General features: G+C 45.6%; 1 long non-coding RNA gene across 1 annotated transcript; it reads right to left on the bottom strand.

Annotated features, from left to right (window-relative positions):
- Nucleotides 1-6,906: 6,906 nt before the first annotated feature.
- On the bottom strand, nt 6,907-25,760 carry LOC130154354 (uncharacterized). Its single transcript, XR_008823709.1, has 4 exons — nt 23,995-25,760; nt 17,340-17,521; nt 16,276-16,389; nt 6,907-13,627 (listed from the first exon to the last, which is right to left on the bottom strand). It is a non-coding gene; the product is annotated as an uncharacterized LOC130154354 (long non-coding RNA).
- Between the last annotated feature and the right edge of the window lie 992 nt (nt 25,761-26,752).

Raw genomic sequence — 26,752 nt, 5'->3', positions numbered from 1 at the left:
AGCTAAGGTTTTTTCTGAGGTTTTTCTGCAAAATTTCAGCAGAACTGAGACACGCTGTCACAATACTGCAAATTGCATCTGAGAGCTGAACTTTCCCACCAGACCCAGAGGACAGGCACATCTGTGCCTCCCTCCTGATACTGTCCGGCACCAAAGCCCAACATCACAATGAAAACTGAGGAGTGCAGTGGCCCCACAGACCAGGTGCTGCACAAGCATGCAGATGAAAACACCAACCCTTGCTATGAGGGTTTGAGCTGTGACGCTGGTTTCTGGACAAAACCAGTGACTTTTCTGTGAAAGACTAACCACCCCCCCACCTCCTACCCTCAGTCCTCTCCTGTTTCCTGCAGACCATGTTTTATCTGTTTGACCTATAGGACAAGATTATTTAATCTGCCTGAAGCCAACAGCCTCTGCCCGGCTCACAGAGGCAACAAGCTGTTTCTGATAAGAATAGGCTGGAAAACTCAATGATGAAGCAGACAAAACCTTGCAGGTGGTTTATCACCTTCTGCCAATTTCAGAAGTTTCTCCAAAGAGAATAACAGGTCAGATAAAAATGTGAGAAGTTCCTATCTCATTAATGGGGGGGTACTTCTTGATTATCTGTGAGGAACATGAGAAGGACTGATTCCTAAAAAAAACCCCCAAGCCAAAGTCAAAGAGAAAACCCTCACGGGTATGTAATGTCACGATGGCTCTGTAGGCAAGTGGCCTCGCTACAATCCTTGCTGACTTTATTGTAACTCCAAGCGTAACAGGGACCTTTGTTACCACATGAGAGAAGTCAGCATCACAAACCATGCAAAACGACATCTGCTCATGTTGTCTTTGCAGAGGTGCCCTGTGAGTAGCATGGTTTCTTAGCTGGAGGTGGCCTGGAGGATGTCCACAGCTCAATCGGCTTTATTTTGTCCCCAACAGCTTGCTTTGGATGTGTTTGAGTTCTTGCGGTGGAAGAGCACTGTCCCAGGTGCAGTTTGCTGAACCTGTCCCTTCAGGCTGGGAAATGGGACACGAACAATCTTTGTGGCTCTTTCATGTAGTTGAAGGCAGGAGCTGCCACTCCTGAGCCCTGCCAACTTTTCAGTCCAGGCTGTCTAGGAGGAGGCCCCAGCAGCAGAATCCTTAGGAGGACAGGAATGTAAACCTAGGCTCTATCAACTAATACACCTAAGCTATAGGAATTAACTATAATTTACAAGTCTTTAAAGAAACACCCAAGAGGACAAGTCTTTCAAAAGCACCTGAGGTTGTTCCGAACAGTCTCATTGACTTTCAGTAGCGCTTCTGCTGCTACGTGCTGTAGGTGTCTCCTAAAATCCTACCCAGAGATGTAACGCAGCACAGGTCAGACAGGAAAGTGCAGCTCATCCTTCTGGTTTCTTCTCACGATTACTTTAAGCTCAGCGGTTAGATGCTGCAGGGTTTCATGCAAAAGCTGTCCTTTATTTCTGATGCACCTCGGAGCGTGATGTCTTGTTGCATGCTTTGCGAGGAAGCACTGGTGTGAACAAAGACGAAGACTCAAAAAGAAGCGCAGCCATCACAGTTCCAAAACTTGCTGATTTTGCATGAGTGCAGTATGGAAGCAGCCATAATTCAACCCAGGCTACAACTAAAGGGCCTCAAGAAAAACTGTCCACTTGGTGGGATGAGCTGGCACCTGAAGAAGGCTGCTCTTCAGCAGCTGGGCAGTGGTGAGGCACCAGCTCCACCTGCTCTCAATCTTTGCTGCTGCCCTTCCACTAGAAACCTTGAATTTTGAGTCCCAAGGTGCAAGTCTAGAGTAACTTTTGCAACTGCTCCTCTCTGGTGCAGCAAAGTGGGAAGGGATGGGTACTGCTCCCTTCTTTGGGATGAAATGCCGGTCTGTGTCTTGAGAAGTGGGTCTTCAGCCACGGTGATCCTCTGGTATAAGGCAGAATATTTGCACTTGCATAAGAAGGAAAGGGAATGCACAGGTGTCCCTATTGCAGCAGATAGCTGCGGGTGGGGGGAGCGCAGGGTTCCACGGAGCACTGGGGGAGATTTCAGTGCTTTGAAGCAATACCACGCTAAAAGAAAAAGAGAACACAGTAAACACGACCATCCGTCGTAGCCTTTTCACTCCCGGCCCCAGTCTCTTGTAGCTAAAATCCTTGCTTCGGCTCCAGCTCATCACAACGTGCTGGGGACAACGTCCCTCCTGCCCATCAGCTGCCCCCTCCCAGCGGGGACACTGCCAAGGCTCCGGCTGGGCAGGGGGACAGGGGGCTCACCAGCCCGCAGCGCCTGGCTCCCCCGGCGCGCACATGCAGCCCTCGCTGTGCATCACAAGATGTCGTTGCTGTGCCACTTTTGTCCCTCCTGCCCAACCCCGCTCCCTTCACAGGGAAACGCACCACCTTTCCCATCCAAGCTCAAACTCGCCAGGCCGTTTCAGGAGCACCTCACGCCTCTAAGTGACATTTGTGGACAGGCTTCCCACAAACCAACATACTCCATGCTGCTGAAGCTACAGACCTGACCCGTGCTTGTTTCTTGGAGCGAGGTGCCCACGTTTCGCTCTAGCCGCTCATCCCAGTGCCTGAGCGGGTGTCCGTGGGCCGCCTCTGACACCATGGCCACAGCATGGACACACAACACTTGCGGCAGCATCTTGAGACAGGGGTGGGCTGTCACAGCACTCTCCAAACTATCAAGCTGCAACAAGATCTTTTTACCATCTCATACCAGCATACTCTTCATACAGTCCCTCTGCTGCCTTCTTCTCATCCCGGGCATATGTTCTCTCTCCTCTTGCTTCTTCCTCGGCTGCTCTCTCTTCACTGGTTCTCAACCACTTCACTTAACCAGCCACACCTGCACCTTATCTACATCGGCCAACCCACCGCCCCTGAAGCCAGCCCACAGTTGTATATTATCAGTGCTAATTAACTCAGCTTCATTCTACTACACTGGGCCTTGTGTGGACTTTGTGCTGCCTGGACTTTAAGTGCAGGGCTGGCTTAGATGGGCATAGCAAGTGCAGAAAGACTGCTCGGATAGGATTGCCAGCGTTCCGTCTCATATGGAATGAAGGGTTTAGGAATAAACCCGTGCCCCTCACTGCTGTAGTGTGGAAGCCCATGTTTGTGCAGTGCTCGGGGAGAGGGGCATGTCACCACTCCTCCCAACAGCACGCCAGGAACAGATTTTTAGAGCTATGGCTAGCTCCAGCTCTTTGTCAGCCCCTGGGCTTCACTGAGCCAGGCTAGCAGAAGCCTGGAAGGAGAAGAAGAGGTGTCCATAAAGGTTAGAATCTGGCCTGAGTTTACAGGAGAGGAGACAGGATTGCTGCAAGGGCTTCAGCAGAACTTAAAAATCTCCTGTAGCTGCCACAAGACCTTTCACTGCCTTCTTCTGGATAAAATCTCCAGTCTTTTCCCATACTGTACATTTAAGACATGTAAGCTGTGTTTGGCGATGCCTAATTTAGCACAAGCTCTTTGGGGATGCAGTGCTGTGGTGTAAATCAAGATGGGTTCAGGCACTCCCAGGAAAAAAGATGCACGTCTCCTGCATGTTTGGCAGTGATCACCGTTCAAAATCTACTTGATTCTTGGGGCATTTCACACACTACAGAAAACTGCGCTGCTGAAAGTGCTGCGGGTCTGACAATATTTGGGACATCTATTACTCAGATTGATGTCTTTCCCTCTGTAGTATTCATACCTCTCAATACTCAATTTCTTTGCAAGAAGCACCTGGCAGATGGTATTATTTACTTCTAGAAGAACTTGTGCAGCAGCTACACTAAAGCCCAGCAAGAATTTTCCCACACAATTAATTTGAATTACAGAAAACTCTTCTTCCCAGATGTCACCAGCCTTAACTCAGGTCAGGGAAGTTTTCCTGTGTGGATCTAATCCACAGCCCTTCAACCCCAGCCTAAGGCTGACCACATGACTGTGTTGGACTTCTATCAAATTCACACCAAGGCATTTTAATCAGTTTTTTTAAAACTAAGTGCTGCTTCTAGGTTGTGGTATACAGAACCTTCCATGAGGGCTTTCATGGTGGACAATCCCTGAGGGCCAGGACAGGGTTTGGCTGGTCTTACCATGTTACCTTAAAAAATAAATTTAGGTACATTGGAGTCAAGATATTCCTCTATCTCAAGCACCCTTTAGCGAACACCCTGCCAAACCTTTAGTGGTACCACAGCTCACTTCTTTGTAAATCTTGCTTATATCTAAAACTTAGGTACGTTCACTTGGTTTCTGTGTTTCTAGAAACCTTTACGCAGAAATCCTTTACACAGCAGGAGGAAGATCCTTACCCTTCTCACTCCTCTAAATCCCCACTCAAAGGAAATAAGCAGCAATTCAGCACCCTTTTTTACAACCCACCAAAATCCTAGAGGCGCTTTACATCCTTGGTCCCCATGCCTTGGGCGAATGGCATGAAATAAAACAGCTCATAATCCCATCTGTGGCCCAGCATGACAAGAAAGCCAGAGTCCCTCGCAGGTTCAGCATTGCGCTGCTGGCAGCAGCAGCCGTCTCTGAAAGCTTTTTTGGAAAGAAATGCGGTTCTCTCACTTGCTTTGCCAGAAGCAAGAGGTTTGAGATGTCGAGCAGGAGAAGCGCCTCTGCAAATCCACCCGAGCCTGCTCAGTGAAACACAGGGGACCTTGTAGGCATCCTGGAGATTTTTTTTTATTTTTTTTTTTTTTAAAGTCTCATGTAGAAATATGAAGCCAGCCCAGCAATACATGTGTGACCGTCTCCAGATCAGAGGAGAGAGTGTTATAAATACTGCCAGTGCCTATTAAGGGGTTTCACTTTACTGAATCTGGCAAACACAAATAAGCGTTTATGAGCTGAACTAGCTCACAGAGCTTTAGCCTTTGGATTACTTACTAATGAACTCCCCATAGTCCAGCCATTTAATTTCATTAAATTGCCAAGACAGTTCCAGTTAAAGGCCTGGGTCAAGTGACATATTGCTGTTTTTTCAGAGACCTCACTGGGAAAAAGCACATTCCTCTGTTTCAATAGAGACAATTTTATAAATAACTGCATTGTGCAATAAACTAAACAGACTGTTTTCCCCCAGTGTATCACTGGAAAACCCAGCAGGAGTCACAAGCAAGGATCATGCTTTTGGGTTTTAAGATTTTCTGCTTCTGAGGCCAGAAGGTCCCTTCAGACCCTGCCGACACAGCAGCACCCTCCCAGCTCTGGTTAACTGCTCACATTTTCCTTTCCCCTGCCCAGGTGCAGGGACATCAGCCCACAGGGGTAGGATATTGTAACAGGGATTCAGACCCTGGTTCAAGGAGAGATGTTTAACCCTATAGCTGGTTGCAGTCCCCTCTCACTGCTTTGAACAAGAGGGTTTGGGCTTCTTGGTCCATTAGTTCAGACCTTGTTGAGAACTTTCAGGCTGAGATGGAGCAAAAGAGAAGCCAGACAGGCTCCAGGGCATACTGCCTGTCCTGTCCCGCTCACAGTAGTGGGATAGCCAGGGTCACCTCCCGCTTCACACGACACCCAATGGTTTATACGCTGACCTGCAGCCCACCAGCAGCAAAGGAGGTCCCCAGTTCCATCCCACTCTTCATGCCCTCATTAGCTGAGCTAAACCCCACTCCCGGAGCACCTAGCTTGTGACTCCCTGGGATGCTGAAGCCTTTCTCGCTGATCTTACAGATTTTGGACTCAGCCCATAATAATCTGTGTGATCAGCAATCCTTCAGCAAGCGAGCGGGGCCATGAGCCGAGGACGACCGAGGGGAGTGAAATTTAATTTACAGAATAGATGGCTGTCAGTGTTCCATCCTCCCAGCTGCATCTGAGTGGAACTGCAGAACGCTCCGACTCCAGGCAGGAGGCTGCAGCGGAGCTGGGCAGCCCCAGCCGGGCACGCGGCCCCAAATCTGCTTACCTTTAATAATGCTGGATAGTCTCTCTCACCTCCAGCTTTAAGACTTTTCCTTAAAACGGATTCATTTCTTCTTGACCTGACCACAACGTTGCATCACCTTTCGGAGAGGCAAGGATGTAACGAGTCAGCAGAGCCCCTGTGTCCCCCAGAGTCACCCTCGGCCAGCAGTGACCCTTGCACCGCGTTGCCTAGAAGGTGCAAGCTCATCTTGTTTGGATGCCTTTCTCCCCTGGCAGCTCTCACTGCAGCAGCCAGCGTAACTCCTAGAGCCCAGAGGCAGCAGGAATTGCCCCAAGAAAAGGAGCATGGTCAGAGCGATGTTGCAGCACTCAGCAATGCCAGGCCACTGAAAAAACAGGGTTGAAACACTCTGGGATATCACTACACATGGATATACCTAGCGGAGAGGCATTTGTCCCAACGCAGTAAGGGAACTGCTAAATGACATGATTTAATAGAAGAAAAAGTACAAACCCGATTTCCTCACTGGGACCTGTGAATCTCATATAAGCCCCACCAAAAAGTCAAAGAAATAGCCAGCAAAGCCAACATCAGTCAGCCCTAGCCACTGATCCCGCTGCCTTCAGCAGTCCTCGGATCAGGCGCCTTTCAGTTAACACTGTTTGTTCATCCAGAAGAGTGAGTTAGACACCCAAGCTCTTGTGTTTGGGTGTAGACAGATATCCTTTAAAACTTTTTTTTTCCCTCCAGACTACAAAAAGACATACATCAAGCCTTGTACATCATGATACCTCAGCATTTTGTACCCGGAAAAAGATGGTGACCCTTCCCCAAGGGCACCAAAAAGTCAGTGGATTGTGGCACGTGAAGTTCAGCCCTGGCTGCCCCGACGAATGCAGGTCGTGTTCACAGCAATACGCAGAATGTGCATACCCACCGCTTTGTGAAAATGCAATATTTGCAGCTGGCACGATGAATTTTGTGGGGCAGTGTTCAGAAGAACACAGAGGAGGCAGTCACAAGGAGAAAGTCACCAGCAGCATCCCAGGCACTTACCATCAGGCATTTGCATCCTGGTTACCTTGGAGGCTTCTGAGGTGTGAGAAGGACCTTTTCAACAGACGTTCATCTTGGGTGGTAACTCCATCTCATATGTTCAGGGGAGAAAGGGGAAAAGTAAGGAGCCTGACTTGCAGCAGCAACCTCTGCTTCATCAAGAAGAAAAAACCCATGAACATCTAAATTCACAGCAGACATTTCTATTAACCGGTATAGGGTTTGGATTTAGGTTCAGAACCAGGACAATATCACTCTCGGAGCTCTTTGCAGATGTTAATCTTTCTCAGAGCAGTTATTCCTGTGCAGAGTGCCATGTATTGTGGAAACACAGAGAAAATAAAGGATGGTCAAGAATAAATTACAGTGAGATTGAGTGTGTCTTTCTCAAAGATATGCCCTAGTTCAGCCACAAGTTATTTGGCTCTGTGCAGGAGTCACTGAGTAAAGCTTTATGTCCTGTGTTATGTAGGGAGTGAAACAAGTTGGGCATGGTGTTTTCTTCTGCCCTAACAAGCTACAGTCTTCATGCCAGCATGGGGCTGCTGCTAGCAACAGAAGCACTGTACATCCACCGTCAAGTGTCCCAGACAGAGATCTGTCGCTTTCAATTACAAATTTACCGGGAAAAAATGGAAAGAAAATAATAATAACAATAATAAAGTCACAGCTGTTGCAGATCCCTCTTGAAAGTGAAAAACCCATAACTGGCTTTTAGTAAATGAATAGAGGTGAGATATAGGAGCTGTTGCTGTTGCAGCCAGCTGCCATTCCAAGCCCCAGCATGGGGATGCTTGCTGTTGTGGAGCGTTGCCAGTCATTTCAGTAAAACTTCTTGAAAAGTATGGCCTTGGGCAGTGGGCCAGATGAGTCCCAGCACAGAAAAAGGCTTGGACTCATCATTTGTTCAAAATATAGTGTAAAAGTGTGTTTGGGATCAAAGTATTTTTCGATCCTTTTGAGGTGTGTTTCTTATTTACAGCTTTCAAATATTCATAAGAGAAGTGTGACGTGTGAATGTGACCATTCTGCATGTACGCCATGTTTGCATGAAAAAAAATACTGAAGCTCTTGCATAAGTCACACTAATCCTCCATGTAGTAAGTTTAAGTCAGTCAAACTTGGAAGGAAAACAGCAGGAAAAGGAGGAGTTTGGAGGCTGCTGACAATAATTATTTGGCCATGGAGAGACTTCCATAAAGAGACATAGACAGGATCTCTTTTAGTGCAAGTTACAGAAGAACTGAGAGGGATATTATAAGTGGTCAATACACTGGAACCTGGCTGCTTGCACCAAAGGAAAAAATACCTATTGTGCTTGCTTTCTCGTTCTTTCTCTCTCTTATTTTCCCTTCAGAGAAGGCAGCATTTTCAGAAGGAGCATCCCACCCTCTCCGCAGCATCCTGGGCTGCCTGCACCCTAAGAATGAAGGGAAAAGCCTGGCTTTGCCACCCCAGTTTAACAGAGCTGTTTAAACAAGGTCTAGCAGTAGTAAAGACATCTTCCGAGACATCTTCCTCTGACACGTGTCTATACAGCAAGCATCTGCTGTCTGTGAGCTATGAAAAGTCCCTAGTCCATTGTTCACCAATTTGGGATTGGATTTACTTCATTAAAAATAGTTAATGGAATGTTAATAGCACTTAATTGTATTCATTGCACTGGTTTTGCAGAGATTTTTTTCTCTCGATTCACAAAGACGGGATTAAGCGCTAATGTATTGCAGGCTGCTGAAACACATAACCTGCGGTCATGATTTTAAACACATGTAGAGGTGCTAATTGCATTCAGTTGACACAACTGTAGATGGGAAGATCATTTTTCGCACCTTATCAGTTCTGAGGAAGCGCTAACTGTATTCAGAAGACACCACTGCTGTTACAAAGGTAATTTCTTGCACTTCATCAGAGCTTTACACATGCTTAGCAATGCAGCTAGCCAAAAATACCGTAGCATCAGAGTTAATGAGGTGCTTGCACGTTTTTTAACAAATGGGAATTGTACAAAAATTTCTGGCCTTTTTTTTTTTTTTTTTAAATAAAGAGTAACAAATTTCTGCAGACACCACATTGTTGGAGTTGGCGGTTGCTTCCCTCAATACGATTCCTGAGCACACTGCTAATGCTTTCTGGTGGATGGATGGATGGATGGATGCCTACTCTGATTACGTGCATTTGTGTGTTCATGAACTGCAGAGAGTCCTGCAGCAGAGCAGAGCAGGTAACACAGCCCCTCTCTGCTTGCAGAGCCCACAAGGGCAAAGACCGAGACATCAGAAAATACTTTTGGGCTTCTTTGAACCTCAGCAGAGATTCAGGCAAGGCTGCTTTGCTTACCTTTGCTTACCTTAGGTATCTGTTGCTCCCAAACTCTGGGTAATCCCTGAGGTCTGGGCCACCCAGGCAGCACATTTTGGCTAATGCTCTTCTCCTGCAGCTCTCCCACTTCCCTGCCAACCCATTTGCCAGGATGCCAGGCAGTCAGCATGCTGCTGGAGCAAGCAGAGCTCTGCTGCTTTGCAGCTTGAGGAAGGACAATGAGATACCCTCTTGGCCTCACCTAAGCACACCAAGAAGATCTGTGTGCTGCCCAGAATCTCCTCTATGGCAAAAGCCCACTCCTTTGTATCTCTTGTTGTTCTGCTCCGCTATCTCTAGCCTGTCTCCAGAAAGTGTTACCTGTGAAAAAGCTGAAGCTTATTTTCCAGGCAGCCAAAGATAGTTTTGAGATCAGAACTCACCATTTTGTGCAATTTCAGTGTATTTTCTATGCTATGAACGGTTCTCTTCCCCTCCTCCTATACATTGAAGACCCTTGACCCTTCTTTGAATCCACCTGTGGTCTTTGACTGAAAATCCCCTGTTGACCAGGTGCAACATGCTGAGGTCGTTAGGCTGTCCTGGGTAATTTGGATGTGCAGCAGATGTGGGGCAGGGCTAGTCTGAGGCAAAAATTCCTGCTGGAAGGACTTTCTCTCTGCTCTAAATAAAGAAGCTTACAATAAACCATTCTGCTGGGAATAAAACTGGCTGGTAGGAGAGTGTCACAAGGCTCCTCTGGCACAAGCAGGTGACTAAATAACTTGTCTGGGATTTTGCTTCCCCTTCTCCAGCTCTAACAGCACACGTGATCAGGTTCTGTTCCTCACATCACCCCTAAAATTAATGCTGAGTTACTCAGAAGAGCAAGCAGGAAGACATGACTGTTGAGCCTTCACAGCCAGAAGACCACGTACTGCACACTCCTACGTCACTGTCGGGTTCTGGGAAGGATGCACGAAGATGAAGGATGCCTTATCATCAGTGCTAGCAAAGCAGAGAGCACTGGACAGCAAAAGCACACCTACACAGGTGGTGCTGAGAGTTAATGTTTACATGTGTCCTTGGATGACCTTACCGTATGTACCAGACTCTGCGTTTTTTCTGCTAAGCAGCACTCCTATGCAGCAAAAGTAGAAGCCAATGGTCAACCTGAGCTGTACTCACAGCAGTGACCGCAGTGGAGATTTACCCACGATGGAGTCAGTAACTTCAAGAAAAAGCAAATTTAAAAGCAAAGAAGAAAATGCATCTCTAATCCCCAAAATACCCACTTTAGGTGCTTGCCTTGAATGACATGCTGGTACGATGTTAACAAGAAGCAGAAATTTTAACTAATAGAAGGATGAATATTCCCCCACGTTACCTCCAAAATCCTTGAGCAAATAAAGCTAATCTGAAGACACAAAGGTAGATTTGCAAAGCAAATTTACCCTGGTAAGACACACGTGCCACTTGGGGGGAGAAGCGAGGGAGATGTGAGCAATGACCCCAGGCAGATTGCCTGGCTGATGCCGAGGTATCGCGGCTCAGCAGCATTGAACTGGGACAACGATCACAGCCTCCAGCCTATGTCTTTTTATTTTGCATCCTAAGACTTTAAGTTCTCCTTGCAGAGTCAGTCAGCATATGTCTTGATCTCTCATTGTTTTCTGTGGTTTGTTTTCTGTTTAAAAGCTCTTTTCCTTGCAGAAGGAGTCACAGCTTTCCCTTAACATAGTAATATGAACATCACTGGTGACACATTGAAAGTTGGCTGCCAAATGTGTTTTTGTAGCTGCCCTCCTGCAATCTAGAGGGTTGAGCCCCAGTTCACACCGACAATAGCAGGAAATTAGCACCTGGGATGTCTGTCTTGCTCAGAGTGGCAACTTCATGCCAGTTCCTTTCCCTACCAAAGCTCCCACTTGTCCTGGGTCCTCCCAAAAGGCATCTTTGTGGAGCACTGATGAAGTCTTCCAGCCTGCAGATGCAGCAGTTTTCCTTCAAACAGCAAAATAAGAAAAATATCCAACAAAACGCTCACATGGTTCAAGCACTTTCTGATGCCCCCTACCTCTCAGCTCCACCTTACGGAAGGTTGTCTCGAAACACACCTCACCTGATGAAAGGCTATCTCGAAAAGCGGCTGGGGCTCAACAAACCTGAGCACGTTAATCCCAAGGCTCCGGGTGTAATGTGTCCCAGCGCAAAGCATGCAGTACCTCCAAGGGCATCAGCCTGCCCAACCAGCTGGTTTGGTGGCCAGCGGACCCTCCCCACCCCTCCCTTGGCAGCCGCAGCTCCATGCAGAGCATAGGTAGCAGGCAGGACGAGGGCTGGGCCATTTGCCAGGCTGGGTGGGCTGGTGCTTTTCAAGGCTGGGGCTGCAATCCCAGCTTCCTGACAGTTCAGATTTACAAATCAGACAGCAGAAGGTGGGATCCAGCGTTTTGCTAAAGCCGAGCACAACGGCCTCAAGAGAAACAAGTCTCAGCTTTTCCCAGCTCTGGAAGAAAGATTAATTTCAGGAGGGGGAAGGAAAAGAAAAAAAGCCTTCAGAAGCTTCATTTTATCCTTTCCTGTGATGAGTTCCCAGCTTGGAGCTGGTAGCTGACCCCAGCAATTTTGATGTTTAGGAGCAGCTCACCCCATACACCTGCTGCTCTCCCAGGAGGCCCTGCACACCCTGAGCTGCTACAGCTAGTAGTAATCAGCGCGTGCCTCTTGCACATCCCTCCTTGCTTCTCAAGTCTCCAGCATATTATTTGAATTCTATATAACGTAAAATAGATGATCCCAAAGACGCAGAGGTTTGAGTGTGGCCACGGGTAGGTCAGGTTTTTTGGTTGTGTAGTGCATTAAGCAGACAGATTCACTCTGCAGCATAAATTAGCATGGTCTTAAGGCAGCATTCATTTGCATTCAATGACACACCTTCTTAGGGAAATGCTTTTCATATTAAGCATGTTTTGGGTGGCAAAGCTTGACTAGCACTGCGTTCGTGACTCTCGGATTCAGATGCAGATGGAAAGATGTCGTCAGGAAGGAGCCGGGAAGCTCATCGCTGAGCCTACCCACAGCGAGACACGTCTTGCGGCTGCTCATTTCTTTAGCACCGTAGGAGAGATCATGCTTATGTGGGACCTGCGAGTAATTGGCTTCAACAGCTGGAGGGGTTTCCTCATCTTCTGAAACGAAAGGTCATTCTTTTGTCAGTTTTCAGCCCTGTCAGCACACAACCTGGGAGGACCCCCAGCCTCTTCCCTTTGCCACGCTCCCATAGGTGATGCTAGATCAGTCACCTGAGTGCAAAGAGGGAGCTCCCCTTCCCCGCCGGCGGTCTCTCTGCAGGTCAGTGTCTTGCCCAGCATTCACCTCAGGAGAAAAGACATCTCCTGTGCTGGAGTTTGGGAATTACATGTTCAATTCCCTCCTCTGACAGCTGCTGGGCTCTGGTTTTGGGGGAGTTCCACAATTTGACTCTGGTTCTTTCCCCAGCCATAAAATGGGAAGAAACCCATTTCTTTCCTCTCTTACCTTTAACCACAGCTTTATCTTTATATCTATTCTTCATCTATTTACAGTTCAAAACAGAAAGCAGGATTATTTCTAAAGCACCTGTAGCCTGTCCGAGATCTTTGGGATAATTAACGAGGCCACCGCAGAGGTGTCTGTGTCGCTGGCTTTGCTCAGGGTCTGCCAGCACTTTGTTCACACCAGCAGTAACTAACAACGCGGGGGGAGCCGAGGACTCTTCCTCCGGGGGAAGAAACACAGCCCAGCTGACTGTGAGATGAAATTTACTGCAATATGAAGGGATCACCATGGAAACCTCTTTATTTTATTTCAGCCAATCTTTCTGTGCTGTCACTAGCAATATCACCTTCTCACTAGCCATAAAGAAAGGATTCCCAGAGAGGTTTGCAATCCTTGCTGGCTGGCCGAGCCATCTGCCAGGAAGACATTTTTTCTCCAGGAAAACCATTTTCTCTCTGGTTCTTCTCCTTGCCAGGTGGGACTTCACCAGTAAAGAATAAGGCACTGCTCCCATCCTGCATTGCTCCTTCCTGCAAGGATGCTAGATTTTAACTTTGAGAATAAGAGCAGGTACAGGCAGGAAAACCTGCTATGTCACTGCCACCGTGTTGCTCTGTCTCCATACCTCCTGGCAAAGAGAACTGCTGCTTCGCCATCCATCTGCCCGTGAGGAGCTGCACATCTGGAAAGACAGCCCCATCGATCTGCAATGCCCCAGTGCTGAATCAATGACATTTATGTGAGCAGGGGAGCAGGATAAAACCAGCAGCTTCTCCATGGCAAACCTGGAATGAGACCATTTTGAGGAGACTCACCAAGCAAAGCTCCACTTGAAACTTCTTTGCAGGAACATTACCTGAAAAAAAATGAAATAATCCATTTTGGCTTCCAGCTGCGGTGACAAAGGTGAGGAAGGGAACTTCTGCCTCATTGGAGAAACTACACCTTCCTACACAGTTACTTAACAGCAAACAAGCTCTTTGCATGGCACAGACCCACCCTGTGGGCCCTGTGGCTGAGACAAGCAACAGTTTCAAACTCTGCATGTCAAAGTGAGAAGAGCTTTGGTTTTGGAAGACCATCATGACCTAAACTGCAGAGAGAGCTAAATAGGTCAGGGTTTTCAGGCAGTGCATCACGTCTGGGCTTCCCTTACAGCCCATACATTGAAACTCTCCATTTACATTTACAGTCATCAGTAAAAAGACTTCAGGCCACCATCCTGCTCATTCAGCAGCGTTTCTAAAACAGTCAGCAGTTTGAGGAACACTGGCCTTGTCCTGGGACTTGTGACAGCCTCACGCGGTTCTGCTTTCCCTCTGGGCGTGCTCGGGATGTTGTGAAAGATCACCACCCTTCAGGCGGAGCACAAACTCTGCTGGTAAAGCCTCCCTTTCTGGAGAAGATATCGCCCATTCCCTCTTCACGCTCAGATGAGCAGAAGCACCTATCTGCAAATGAACACCCCGGCACACCAGCTCCTGTCCTCGAACTCTGCCAGGTGGACAGTTACTAACCGCCTCCACCTCGCAGGGCGCCCACATTCACCCGTAGCAAGTGCTGCCCTGAAGAGATGGCTCCTGTAGCTCCGGCTTATTGCATTAGCCACACGGAAGCCTGCAGATCTCAGTGACCTGATTTGCCCCAGAAAACACAATTGCCTCCAGCAAGGAGGATTTGTCGGCAAGTGCAGCACAAGCAGGGAGAAGGCTGTGATTAGCGAGCACCCCCATGCCTGCCGCTGTAAAATTGCCTTGCCTCTAATTACTTCATGCCAAGAAATAGCCTCTGATATATCAGAGGAAGGAGAATCCTGAAGAGAGCTTGCTTGCCGACAAAGCCCCTGGATAAATTCAAAGAACAGCGGCTGCTAAAGAAGCATCACCTTGTCTTTTAGTCAAGGAAATATTATTTGCAAACTCTACATATTCTCCAGTAAATTCAAGGCAGAGAGATTAGAGCTGCGATATGACCCAGGGCAGAAGAAACTGAAGTCCAGAGCACTCACGTGGAGTGGCACATGCATCCTGAGAAAGGCACCAATGAAGAAATCAGAAATTTACTCTGATGCTTTGGAAAAACCTGCACATTTTCAGTTATTTTTTTCCCCAGAATAAATAAATTATAATAGAGGCATTTAAATAAAATTAACCTTAAGCCAGCTTCCTTTCTGAGCTTCAGGGTAGATGACCTCCTAAAGGACCAGCCTCACTAGCTATGCCTTATGAAGAGGTAACTAAAGCAATTGCACGGACAAGTGGGCCAGCTTGCCCCCCACATCTTGAAAAGATGCATCGTTTCAGATGTAGAGGAGGTGTTCCAGTTTGTATTTGCTAAATAGCAGTTTAATAGCCCCAATCTTTTGATGGATCAGTCGTCATGGTTTGCAAGACAGGAATGTCCACCCACTGAATGAATAAATATAGTCATCCTCATTCCCTATCGGCTCATCTTCAGCTGAGTTACAAGGTACAACCTGGGGCATTTCTAGATCCGCTTCCTTAACAAGCTCATTTCTCAGTATAAACACTGAAGCAAAGTAGAAAATTTCTATCTCTTGTCACCAGGAGCACATCCCAGGCCCATTCCAGCTGCCAGTGAGGAACGATGGGGAGGAGAGATGAATAAACAGAAAATGGTGGGATACTTTGGGAAATGGCTTTTGTTTGCCACTTGTATTCCACCACTGCTGTGCAGCAGTTTTAGAATGCTCCGTCTGTCCTTTTCCCCTTTTCCATCTTGTTTACCTCGAGTGTTAGTTCTTCAGAGCAAAGACCATCTCCCACCATAATTTGGTACTCGATTTGTTGCTAGAACATTCTGTTCTCAGACAAGGCCATTCAGTACTTCAGTAATATAAATAACAAGAACTTGTCTATTTTTGACATGATGTTACTGTGAAGGAAGTCCAAGAATCGTTTTTCCCCATGAAGCACAGTTAAATACTTCAGAGAAAGCGTTATAACATCACACACACAAACATCTGTTGAAACAGTTCCTACAGAGAAGACTTAAAAATTCGGCAGGCATAGGCTCATCATAAGATCAGGTGGAATGATCTCCCCGCAGACCTTTTTTTCCAATAGAATAAACCTTTGGGGGATAAAATTATTAGAAACAATTTTTGACAAAGGAGCCCAAACAACCCTTCACAAACCTGACATTTTGCAGAAACTACAAATTTCACTTGTTGCTTTGTTTCAGAAATTTTCTTTCTGGAATTTTGGGTTTTGGTATGCACATATATGTTAGATTTTACAGAAGTGTCATATAGGAAGTTTTGCAATGAAGAATGAATATTGCAAAAGATGGGCCAACATAACCTTTCAGGAGATTCTGACATACATTTGGATCAACGTATCTTGGAAAACTTCAAAATAATATTTTGACTCCCCAGTTTAATATGTGCTAAATGGTTTTCATATATGTCAATCACTGTGTTACGGAGACTTCAGAAAGAGAAAGCAGTAGAAAGAAACAGAGCTATATTATGCATTTACTTACTATGGTACTTCATCATGGATTTACAATGCTGTTACTATAAGCTTATTTTGCCACAGGTTTCTTTCTGCATCAGAGAGTGTAGAAGTTCATTGGGAAACAACCTGAGGATTAAATCTACAATAAAGCAATCCACAATAAAAATAAAATAGACAAAACCATGTTTTAATATCAGAAAAGATTGCATATATTCATGAACCTTTCACACTTTTTTTATAAAATGGAAAAATGTTGGAATATTATTTGTTAAATGTTTTATTTTTAAAATATTTGTTAAATTATGCCATCACGGTTAATCTACCATCGCCAGTCTGGATGCTATAAATATTAATAATTATTCCTCAATAATTGAATTAGTAATTAAATAATTAATGAGAACCTTAATATGTATTAATATTTTCATCCATTTTTCCTATTTTTCCATCTGTCTAGCCATCCTGCACAAAGCTACTGAAAAGGAGCTGAACGAGAGCCCAGGGCAATGTATTTTGTGAGGGCAGGTGCAGAGTGCGTGGTCTCCTACCTACTCCAAGGTCCCACCACACCGAAGTGTCCAGCTGCACTCCTGGCTTTAGGAGCAAGCATGGTTCACCGGTGGCTGCAGAGCCACCTCTGTGCTTTTGGAAGTACTCTTTCTGCTCTAATTAATGGGAAAAAATGGTCTGAATTTGTGGAGGGGAGCATGGAAACGCTGTGCAGCCATAGCAGACGTGTCCTTATGTTTAGCCTTGCTATGCTGTCTTCACCTCCCCATCCAGGGGCCACTCCTGCAGCCAAAAGCTCTCCGAGGGGCTTTGGGTGGAGTGCTGGCTAGAGGGAGCTGGCACAGAGGGCTGTGTTTAAATATTTGCCCAGTTCTCCTTTCTCTGTCTCCTTGCAAATTCCAATCATCATAGTGAAGATCAAAGACTTTGAATGGGTTGCTTCCCCCCAAAAGGCAATCCAACCGGTTTGGTTTCCCGGCTAAATTTATCTCAGGCAGCTACTGGGGGAGACATAGGCTATGAGGGGAAAATTTGGCAGCCTCCTCCTACTCTCTTAGAAAAGAAAGAGAGAAGGAAACTCACCAAGCACGTTAGACTAGGAGGAATGTCAGAAAAGTAAGCTCCGTCTCACCGTTTTTCCAGTTCTGCCCCTTGCCAGGCTCCGAACAGCTTTCACATCAGTGCTAAGCTTCCTGAGGAGCAAGCGCCGCAGTCCAACACCCACCAAGTGGATCTACACGTTGCCTGGGAAATACTCGTAACATCTGTTAACGGCAAAACAATAAAAAGCGTCCATATTATAAATTGCTCGTACCTTTCACTTAGGAGAAAGCTATCTAATCACTTCTCCCATACTACCAATAAATCCTCTCCTGTACTTGCGCCCATCTCGTTTTCTTGCAGCTAATCTAACTAGACGTGGAGGAACAGTGCTCAGCTTGCATTTAGCATTGAGATTTGCTGGTTTTATTAACAAGCTGTTTCCACTCCATGCTGGCAGGACCTAAGGCTTCTCTCTTTTCTGCTGCTAGTTATGGTAGCTTGTTCGATATGTTCCTTGGTCCCTGCAGACTTTGTTTCACCTGTATCTTTAAATCAACACAGTCACAGCACTATCACAAAGACTCGTGCTTTGAAGTTATAGATGTGCCTCACTTCTAAAGCATCTTCCTTCAGGCATCTTCATGTACCCAGGGGTATCCTGAATACCAGGTTGGTCAAGAAACATCTGAGACCTATCTCTAGAGGGCTTTGGAAGTGCCTTGCACCATGGTTCAGCCTGTCTACAGCTCCCATCTACCCTAGTAGTAAGTCACGTCCTCTCCGGGACAGACCAGGAACACATTTCCTGCCAAAGTCAATCTTTTCTCCACAGAGACACTGGGCTAGATAAAGGCAGCCAGACACAGAGCACCGGGGAATGAGACAGGAAAAAAAAGAAAGGAAAAATTATCAGTGTGCAGCTAGGCAGGAGACACTTGCTCAGAGAATATCAGAAACATTGGAGAGGACAGACGTCACCTCATCATAGCTGTCTGCCTAGTGAAAGCTGATCAGTCAGAGACTTGTAGAGTGCTGTCTACAGTCAACAACAAGCAACAAGCCTCCCTCGGAGAAGACTCATTGCATGCTATGACAAAGGTGGTGTGAAGCATCCTTAGAAGACGCCTCTCCCTCTCTCTGCATTGCCCACAGAAGCCTGAGAACTGCGCTTAACTGTTTTGTACGGCTGCCATTCTTAATGAAAGGTGAAGCCCCTCTGTTAGAGGTTCAGGTTAGAGAAGAGCCCTTCAGCTTGCATGCAAAGTTGATGCAGAGTCATATTATCCCCCTCCCTATCTGAGATTGTTATGCAGACAGACAACCCAAGAGCTCTCTCTTTCTAAAAGAGCTTACTGCTCCCCACCACAGCACAGCTGCAGTCACCAGAAGGTGAGATAAGACACCCAAACTTATTATCAGGTGCTTGCCTGGCACCAAGAGTGACTGTTTTTTATGCAGCATAAACTATCCCACTTGCACCAGACAAGGCTGGATCAACCAGACGTAGACATCGACAGAACATTTACATCTGTGCCACCAGATAAAGTTTTCTCTTTAAAAACCATCGCAAGCATTTCATTACAAGATGACAACTGGAAACAAAGCTACGTCTTGCCCTTCAAAAGGTTAAAGACTATGACAGTATTGCCCTAAATAATGAGAGGAAAGCAACCACACTGGGTCCAACATGCAGGAGGAGAATGACCTGCAATGATCTGAACTTGGGTTCTTGCAGATCAGTAGGAGATGGCCATTAAGCTCACTGAAGAGTAAATTTTCTCCTGCATTTAACTCTGTTGCCAAAGACCGTGTGAAGCCTGCACTGCTGAAGTTACATGACTGGAAAACCAAGAACTAGGAGTAGTCTGACAAATTTATTAAAGTGTATCCACCTCTGTCACAACTCAATGAAGAGATTATGCATTGGTTGGACATATAAATGGTATCCATGGAGAAACAGTCCCATCTCTCTCCAGAATAAACAACATTTCACAGTTTTAATTGTGTCCTGATGTTACAATGATTACAACTAAACTGCGTAATCATTCATTAAACATGAGCTAATTCCATGTCCTGCTATAATCATTGTTTCCTGAAAATATAACATGTAGAAGTACAATAAGTGCAAATTGAAATATTGCTTTTGGAAGGTTATTTATTACTACCTTCAGCTGTAAACATTTATAACTGAAATTTATTGGTCCACGGTCTCTTCATATAAATATTTTATGTTCAGCCTCAGGGATCTGCATCTTCTCATTTAAATGTCTCAGTCTTGGTGTTTGCACCAACAAAATAATCTCAGGAGACAAAGTTTGCTGTCCTGTATTATTTGGCCATCCTGCTGTTAACGTGAGGTGGCATTATGTGTGCTATATATTACCTGTCCAGAGGTGCATACAGATGTGAGGTAGCAGCAGGCTTGTGGCATTACTCTGGGTTATAAATTTGTTAGCATAGCATGTGTAGCGTTCCTACATGCAATAGGGCAGCACCGAGTCATTACTTCTTCAGTTGCAATATTTCTGCTGAGATTCCTCTACCGAGTTGAAGAAAATGTCTGGGGCAACTGGAAGAAAAATCTGTGAACATCAGTGAAGGGGGAAGGTCCACTGAGAAAATGCTGATGAGTCTTTAGTCTCTGTTCTTATTTCTATTTCCATTGCCAATAGGACAGAAAGAAGTGCCCCAAAGCAAAGAAGAGAGAGTCGTTTAGATAATGGGAAACAAGTCTAAGACCCGGTTCTATATGTCAGCTTTACAGGAAAGGCTGGGGGCCAGCTAGACATGGGACACCATATGCACCTCCATGTGACAGCAAAATGGCTGATGAAGAGTAAAGCTTTTCAGCAGCCCCAACGCGTGCCCAAATAGATGAAACGTGCTCTCTTTCCTGATGCTGGATCCTGCCATCCCTCCTGCACTGGGTGTCGGGCTGGGATGCTCTGTGCCATGCCCAGAGCTGAATAGACATGTACAGATAGCGATAAAGAGGTGCCTATTCAATCCCAACCACTAAACTATAATATATCATTTGGGTTTCCATGGCACCCGTCCAGAAAAGTTGAAATGAAGTAGCTGAACCGCTAACAAAAATAATGTATGCTTTTTAATGATAAATTAACAACTTCTACAGTGGAGGGACTGGAAGAAGGCCAGGTCCATAGCAATCCTTTCAAAATGAACAAATGGCTTTCCCTGGACCCCCAGTCCCTCCCCAGACCACCATGAAAAATAGCAGCAAAGATCCTTAAGGAAAGCTGTAGAGCCTGTCGATGTATGCAAAGGGTGAGCTAGTGTGAGTTTTGCCAGGGGGAAAAAAAAACCCAAACCACCAAAAAAACCAAACAATACCACTCTGTCCTAAATGATAAGAATTTACTGAAAGAAGAAACAAAGTAATGGTTGAGGGATAGGCAGGAGCTATCATGTGGATTCTCAAAGGAGCTTCATCTTAAGTGCCCCCGAAGACTATTAACCCTTGGAGCATGAAACAGGAGCGCATGCTTTCAGCACTCACTTTCAATTATCTGCACCGAGGGACTGCTGAGCATGTTTGCCTCTGGATTCCCCATTTTCATAAATGGATAAACACACACGTGGGTGCCTCTCTCCCCGGCACCTCTTCTCATCTCTTCCTGCTCACAGACTTTCCGTCTGATGTTGTTTTCATTGCTACCCATATAAATCAGGAATAAAACCAGAGGAAAAACCTGCCTGAAAGATTATCATCAGCCCCCCACTCTGCAGATAAATCCCCCATGCAAGCCCCTACAAACACCCTGTGGGGTTTTCCCCCCCCTCTTGTTTAATTTCCCAGCAGTTTTTTATCACAGTTTTTAACATCCCTGGAGTACTCGGTGCTACATCACTTACAGTATGTAAGGGGTACTGACTTCTTCAAGTTTATCCTTTTTAATGGTTCCCGTCAAGTGCCAGGCGGTCAACCAGTTTGAGCTGCGTCACCCACCTACAAAACTTAGGGTGAGATGATTGAGTCTGCTCGGGAAATGGGGGTGGGGGTTGGTTTTTTTTTTCCAGAGGGAACTTGAGTGCATGTAATGCTGTTAACACAATAAGTTTGCATGCCTTTAAAAATCATTTTATAGCCATACTGAGTGCCTCTAAACATTAAATATGTTTTATAAGTAGTTGGCTAACCAGCTGGTTGTGCTGTAAATGCAGCAGTAAATAAAACAATGACTCTAAAAATCAGCTGTTGTTTCATAAACAGGGCTACTTTTCCAGCCATGCAGTAATCCCCAATATTAAAAACCTTGATTTTTACCATTTTATGCTACACTGTGACTAGAATTCACACCTAATCTTTTTAAGCCATGCTAAATATCTCTCACCTGTTACTCTGATTATCCTCCCACGAAGAGCAAACATGATTTATACTGAGCAGGTAGGAATGCTTCCTGAAGCTGGAAGTTTGCTTCCCAGGCTTCTACAGGCAGACGTAGTGTTAAATCTGACGCTACTTGGGTTAGGTCCAGGTGATGCTAGAAATTAATTTGATGTTGTCAATTACTGTAAGATGTGCAAATGCTGGGGCAGTATTCATATCACCAAACTTTTCCTGGGCAGAGGTGATTTTCCTGGCAAACTCACCTCCCTCAGCTGGAGAAATCTGTGCTTTGTAGTCAGTATAAAGGGCATCTGCAAGAAGAAGGGAAACGGGTAGTGTGCTAAGGGCATCTGTCCAGATTAACCCCTTTAAAAGTTTCTGTTTATGGCACAGCAGAGCTTGACAGAGAGCAGAGCCACGTCCTTCACCTCAAACCCATGCCTCTGAAATCTGCTGGCTTAAAATGAGTGTTCACAGGGAGTAGGAAGAAGAGAGAGAATAAAGAAAAGATAAGAAAAATGTCACCTATGAAGTTGTTTAAATTTTTTTAAATTCTTGTTTTCTGTAAGTATTTCAGGATTTTTCTTTTTGTTTCCACAGGACAGAATGAGATATTGGCAGGAAGCGAAAAGGCACACTCTTCAGGGGGGGAAGGCTGTACTTCTGCCCAGCCTCGCCATGCCCGTGCTATGGAGCAGGACATCCAGATGGAGCCTCTCTGCCTGCTCACACCCACACTTGCCCTGAGCACCACTTCTACAGCGATCAGATACACCTGGTGGCAACGGACCCCAGCCCTGCAGTGAAGAAATCAAGAAATCACAACCCAACCGACCAAAATAACCCAAAGAAGTGAGCGCAACCCTTGGCCATCCTTTTGCAGACAAGTTTCCTTTAAAATAAAGGCTATCAACTATTTCTGCTTCTTCCAGTATCAAATGCATTCCTGCTCTCCCAACAACGCAGAATTTAGTTCATTTTACACTGCTGTAGGGATAAAAGCATTGCTCAGTCCGACATTTACTGGAAGCCAGGAGAGTGAAGCTGGGGCAGGACAGCAGCAGATGACTCCTGGTCATCAAAGCACACACTGAATGTGACACATCCATTGCTCAGGCTGTTAAAATATTCCAGCTCCACTGTACAGATGACTGCAATGAGCTTTGTGCTCTCAGGATGAGTGCTCACACAGCGCTGCTGAGCAGCCCTGTCATGTAGCTCCACTATTGCTAAACCGGATCCATAAATCAAAACGGGAGGATATAAACCAGGACGGAGACGTGACTGCAGAGTGCCTGAGATCTGAGATCAATATTCATTTTACAAACCTCTCCAGAAGAGTTCCTTAATTAATTGTTGGAATTAAAGTCAAAATTGACCCCTCAATTTGTTCCTGTGGCCTTTAAATCAATTTTCTTTTCTTTACAAGTAATCATTTTAGGACTGGCGAATGAAACCACCCTTTTTTTCTTTATTAAGTATATTAAAAAAAGTATACTCACCAAATATATTCTAAACAGGACTCACAGGGAATAAAGCCAGCATCTCCCACTTTAATCAAAGAGAGGGGAAATATTTTACCAATTACAAGCCGATACAGAGAGTTTACCCAGTTTGGCTTGCATCCCCACGTGCACACACTGCTCCCTTCTCACCAGGTGAAAGCTGGCCTCCAAGGCCCTCTTTCTCGGGCCACTTACTAAGCTGTGTCACTGGCCCGGCAGGGAGCTCTGACTGCAACGAGCAGCAATGTCCACACACCGCCACCACCACAGCTTCTTAACCAGCCACTGCCCTCCCTTCCTTTACCAAATCTTAAATGTCAGCAGAACCACATCACAGGTTACAGAGTGCAAAGACTCCCTTATTTTATGCAACTGCTGTAACTTCACACTGAATTTGTCCTCATGCAGCAATCCACAAGGCAAGGGAGAAAATAAGATTCAAGAGATGAAGGGGTTTACTTGGCATCCCTGAGGTCCCGGTTTATGCAGACTGCAATTTCCCAAGCTCTCAATGTAAGCTTCATAATCCATGTACTACCTTCCTCTGCACCTTTTCCGGATACCCTTATGTCCATTATTTTGCCAACACTCAAAGAATCGCTAAACTCCCAAATTAGATAAAGGCGGTGGGTTTTTTTCCCTTATAGCTGACATGCTGATTGCACTCTCCCAGTATTTTACAGCTTGGTCCCTAAATAACTTTTTTCTCTGGGAGAGCCAGCAGCTCCCACTGACCAGCTGGGGATGCTTTCTTATTGATGATGCTCTATCTTGCAGACCCAAGGCTGGATTAAGACAGATTATTTCCCACCCCTTGTACTCCAATGATGGGAATTACCTGAAAAGCCCCACTCAGGGTGACCAGGATGGGTCTGTAGAGTGGTCTTGACGGCAGGAGCACCTTCTGCTGGGTTACACATTGATGGCAGCATGCGACTTCACTCCTGATCTTCAGAGCCACATGTAGGCGTACCACAGGCTGTCTCCTTGTACACAGGGCCAACAAATCCGAAAGCCCTGCTAAGGTGAAAGGCGTGTGAGCTCGACATAAAGCATTTTTTCTCAGCAGGCCTGTAAACTGGCAGGAAGATCATTGTAAATCAATCTCATGGATTTTCAAAATATTATTCAGAATACACTCATCTAGTTGCACTCCCTCATGATAATGAAGAGAATCATTAAGTAAATAGACACACAATCCACAAGTCCAATTTTTGAAGGCTGCAGTGGGCACCTAGAGATGTTGGCAGGTGGAACCAAGTCACCTCTTACCTGCCCAGACACTGCCAAGATGGGCAGATATTATGTCTGCATTTTAATGGCACACTCCTGTGCAATTTTTTAAATTGATAGCTCTGCACAGCATTCACAGATGAATACCATCTGGCGTGGTGATTTATTGCCCCTGAATTTCTCAAGTTACTTTTTTTTTTTTTTTTTACTTTTCTCATCTTACCTTTTCCTTATATTTTCTCCATACAAAAACATTTTCTATAGAAATGCAGTTCAGAGAGGCATTTCCTTAACATGCTATTTTATCATAAGATAAACAGTGGCCTGTCACTAGACAGACCAACAAACAACTGATGTATGGGATCTATTTAATACCTCTGCAATTCCAGAGGCCTTCTGGTCATATATAGAATTGTCGAACCATATAATCATTTAGGTTGGAAAAGACCTTTAAGATCTTCAAGACTAACTGTTAATCCAGGACTACCAAGTCCACCACTAAACCACATCCCTATGCCGTTATTTTACAGTATTGTAACAGATGCTCATAACAGCTCATCTGGAAAAATTTATATACGATGCTGGCATTAAAGAATGTTTTAATGAACATACACAAGGAGAAAAAAAAAATGTGTTGTTCAAGCATCCCTAACCCCAGTTCCTCCTAACTTTTAAATGACTGATCTGGGAAAATACAGTAAACTTAGTTTGTATGTTTGTTTGTTGTGGCTTCCATTATAACTTTAGAGTAACCCTCATAACTTTGATTTACACTTTATTTCCAGCTCACACCTTACCTCTTTCAGTTTACTTGACGTCCATCACTATAGCTTCCAAATTCTTTGTATTCCTTAACACATCTAGCCTTCTAGCGCTTGCTGTAGCAGCATTGTTCTTGGAGCAGGGGCTGAACAGAAACCCAGGCCGTAGGGGTAAGATACACAGAGCTGCCAAGCATTGGCAGGGCCAAGAAGACAAGCCCATGTTTTGGAAAGGAAAAGGAGCTTCTAGGTGACGCAGGGTGTTGCGGCACTCTCCAAACCATCAAGCTGCAACAACATCTTTTACCACCTCATACCGGCATGTTCTTCATACAGTCCCTCTGCTGTTCTCATCTCACTTCATCCAGAGCATGCTCTCTCTTTTCTCTGCTTCTTCCTCTCTCACCTTCTCCTCCTCGGCTGCTCTCTCTTCACTGGTTCTCAACCACTTCACTTAACCAGCCACACCTGCACCTTATCTACATCGGCCAACCCACCGCCCCTGAAGCCAGCCCACAGTCGTATATTATCAGTGCTAATTAACTCAGCTTCAGTCCTCTACAGCAGGGCAGCTTACTGCCCTCAGAGCAAGGTGTATAGCTAAGGCACTGATAACTCAGACCTGTGGTGATCAAATGATTTATTTTTCACATTCTGAATTAAGAGATTTTTTTTCTGTTTCAGCTATGAAGAGCAATTAGCTAATTCGTGATAATTTTGAGAAGCGACTTTTTTGAGTGTTTTGAGAAGTTTGAGGAAACTTGCACATGTTCAAGATTAAATGAGAAATCAAAAGCTCTACCAGGTTCACCAAAAGGTGTTTTTCTCCCACCATCGAAAGGAATTTACCCTAAATCGGAGTCTTGAGGGAGGCCTCTGAAGCCTCCCTATATCCTGGGACACATGGGAACCCCTGTACCTCTGCCATGCCAGGCATGGACCTGAGCCCCTCAGGGACATCCCCATGTCCCCATCTCCTTCCCAGAAGTTCCCTCCATGATCGGACACTGCCTGGGAATAACACCTGCAGCTCACCACAAACTCAAACCTCCGCCAGCACGGACGGGCATCACGAAGGCAAGCCAGGCTCACGGCCAGGGCGAGGAGGTTTTCCCAGCTGCTCCGAAAGGGGAGGGAAGGAAAGCGCTGGTCCACCTGCCACTCGCGCAAAGAACAAACTCTGAACTATGTGTGGGGTTTTTTTAAACCTATCTACCACATGAGACATCCAAATCACCTTTTTTACCTTGCTAGGAGGAAAAGTTTCCCTTGTTGTTTAAATACTGAATGGAAACCAGACTATAGATTGTCTGTCCTTTTACTCTTATGAAAGTATAATTAAAAGCCATGTTAAAGTTGGGAGATCAACAGAGTTTGTGATAGATAACAAGCCAGGAGCTGTCAAAACTGTCAGGCCATTAAGAAACAAAATAATTCACACCCTAGTAATTGCTTTTATGTGCATTTTCCTATAAAATCCAGGAGACATGAGTCACGGGTCCTTACAAAAGAGCCTTGTTTTTCAGCCTCGAATACACTACATTGCACTTTTACTTTCAGGGAGCGTTTGGCACAGGCATTGTCCTCTGAAGATCTAAAGAA

This window comes from Falco biarmicus, chromosome 8 (assembly GCF_023638135.1).
Source record: "Falco biarmicus isolate bFalBia1 chromosome 8, bFalBia1.pri, whole genome shotgun sequence".
In the NCBI taxonomy this organism is placed as follows: domain Eukaryota; kingdom Metazoa; phylum Chordata; class Aves; order Falconiformes; family Falconidae; genus Falco; species Falco biarmicus.
The sequence above is the reverse complement of the archived record's forward strand: the minus strand, read 5'-3'. Positions and strand labels throughout refer to the sequence as shown.